This window comes from Sinocyclocheilus anshuiensis, unplaced genomic scaffold, assembly GCF_001515605.1.
Source record: "Sinocyclocheilus anshuiensis isolate Anshui unplaced genomic scaffold, SAMN03320099.WGS_v1.1 scaffold461, whole genome shotgun sequence".
Classification (NCBI taxonomy): domain Eukaryota; kingdom Metazoa; phylum Chordata; class Actinopteri; order Cypriniformes; family Cyprinidae; genus Sinocyclocheilus; species Sinocyclocheilus anshuiensis.
The window spans coordinates 1,909,802-1,912,838 of record NW_015541005.1 but is presented as its reverse complement, the minus strand read 5'-3'; positions in this window follow the sequence as shown (position 1 = coordinate 1,912,838).

Below are 3,037 nucleotides of genomic sequence, written 5' to 3'. Positions count from 1 at the left end.
TTAATAGACGTTAATTGATAAAGAAAATCTATTTATGACATTATTTTTTGACAGCATCCTCATTTTACAGCATTTTCACACAAGTGACTATAACTTTTAACAGTACTGTAGCTTTGCAGGTTTCTTGAAGCATCTTAGAGACATTGCCACAGTTCTTCTGGATTTAGTCTGTCTCAGTTTGTTCTGTTTATTTTTATTTATTTTTTTATTGTATATATATATATATATATATTTATTATTTTTTTGTTCATTATATTTATTTTGTATTTATTAATTTATTATTATTGCATTTTTTTTTCTTCTCACCCAGATCAATCAACCACATAAAAACAGGCTATAATAAAACCCTATGCACAATACTTTTTTTTTTTTTTTTCATTCCTGTTCAAGTATTATTTTATGTTTTGTAATACCTGCCACCAAATAAGGTTGCATGGTGCATCAAAAAAGAAAGACAAATTAATGTTGATATTTCTACAAATATCTAGTTTCCAATAGTTCACTGATTTCAACAATGATAACTTACCTTCTTCTATAGACAAACCTAAGAAAATATATGATAAAGTGATAAAACATGATGGTCTTTTTAATGGACATTTTTATTGGTAGTAATTTAAAGAGAAGAAGTTATGATGATAACAGTGTTGTCACATTAAATATATGTCAATTTGGTGTTTCTATTAAAATATGTCCACTAAAACTTATTTATAGAAATATATAGAGAGTAAATAAAAATAATAGCTTTCATTTTGATTTTTGTTTCAAATAAAAGGTGTCATTGCTAATACAGCAAGGAGAAAGAAAGACATATGAGTGGGAAAAGCCATATTAAATCAAATAAAAATATTTTTTTCTGGATTTTTGTAGATGTGTTATGAAAAAAATGCTTATAAAAACTGACATCAGATATTCATTATATCAGATATTTTACTGGCATCAGATATTCATTAAAAGTCTATTTTTACACATTCATATGTTAGGGAGGGACACCAAAAGCACCCATTTAGTGGAATGACCCATGTAAAGTTTTCGGAAGGGACCAGAAAAACCTTGATTGCTCAAGAATAAATCTTTGTAAGACCTGCAAATCAGCATAAAACCAAAAAAATACCAAAACCACAAAATACTGTAAATGTCCGTGTGAAACATCAGCAAGTTTCAAAACTCCGAGGTTCCCCTTTTTGGTGAGTCGCTTTAAATTGTTGTGTGTGCAGCTGTATGAGCGGAGTACAGCCTCGGGTGTGAAGGTGAACAGCTACATCATCTTTCAACCAGCCTTTGTTATTGTTCACCGATCAATGGCTGCTAATTGATAGTGTTAACCTGTCAGATTTAGAAAAAGAGCGATAACCCCGGGGAGCCATCAAGATGACTTCCCAATACAATGGACCCAGGTGAAGCATCGCCTACAGTTTTTAATCAAGACTGAGACCATCTTTCATCCGCATAGCGACTCGCACGATGGGGAGACACGGTTTCCATGGGGATACCCTCTGTGAGCCTCTTCCGCTCCTCTAGAAGTTCAGGACACAGAGAAATAAAGAGAGAGATACGTGAGAATGCGATTCTGCTTAGAGCTAAGCGAGCGCTTCTGTTTGTTCACAGCATTCTTGACATCATTAAAGTTGAATCAGCTACTCCGATGCTGCTGCTCTATAATTCACAACTCTCTCATTGAGATGGAGATCACAAGGCTTTGATGAATTTGAAAGAAAGCACGGGGCACAGTCACACTTCATTCCCCTCAACTCCCTCGGGCAGCAGACGCTGAGGTGTGCAGTTATACGAAGGGGTTACGCATGTCGACATTCGCTGTCAGTATAAGCATGTATGGGTGGTTAGATCTAGCAGAAGGGGAACTGAGGTAAGAAGTCAGGGAACATGTGCCCTTGGGCAGACATTCTCTCCATATGCCTCCTCTGCCAGAACTTCTCATAGTCTCTACACCAATCTTCTCTGCTGAGCAAACTGATGGAAACAGTTTGCTTGGCTTTTTTAAATGAAATATCTTGAGTGAACTTAAAATGTCAATGACTAAAAGCTGTCATCATTGTAACATTTACCTATTTAGATTACAGTACGCTTTATTAAAAGTTTGGGGTCGGTAAGATTTTTTAAAAATGCTTTTGAAAGAAATCTCTTATGCTTACCAAGGCGGCATTTTTTAATAAAAAATACAGTAAAAAATAATATTTAAAATAACTGTTTTCTACTTGAATATATATTTTAATTTATTCCTGTGATGTCAAAGCTGAATTTTCAGCAGCCATTAGGCTACTCCAGTCTTCAGTGTCACATGATCCTTCAGAAATCATTCTGATATGCTGATTTGATGCTTAAGAAACGATGAAAATGATGAAAACAATCATGCTGTTTAATATTTTTGTGGAAACCATGATACGTTTTTAAGGATTAAACTATACGATTTTTTGAATATTAAGTTAAGAAGAACATAATTTATTTGAAATAGAAATGTTTTCTTTACATCTGTCTGTCTGCTTTACAAATATTTAGCTAATGAAAGGTATTAAAAAGAACTTGTGACTAAATCTTGTTGGATCCGCTCAAACGGTCAGTAAACATCATAACTCCACCCCCTCTATCTCGACTGAATGAACTGAAGTTCCACAGCAGCTGAACTAGGTCTGCAAGGGTAAATAAAGATCTTGTTGTTTGAATAAGTACAGCGTTTTCTTTACGCAAGAAACACTATGTCTATAAAGGCTCATAATTTATGTATTTGAAACTGAGTGCTGCGCCCATATAGCTACAACAAACACCTGGTGATGAAAACGTAACGCCGCCGTTGTAATGACGGACAAAATGCACATTTGCACACATTGACACAAAGCGACTGAGTGATCCTCGCCACCAAGGTAAAATATATTTCTAAGAAATTTATGATTGCTGCTACACTTAATTTATTAACATTTAATCATATTATATGGTCGCATGGCTAATTCAGGTTTACGCTGTTAATATGCATGTATTCTAGCTAGCTAATTTTTTTATCTAGTATTCTATACTCTCCGCTCGT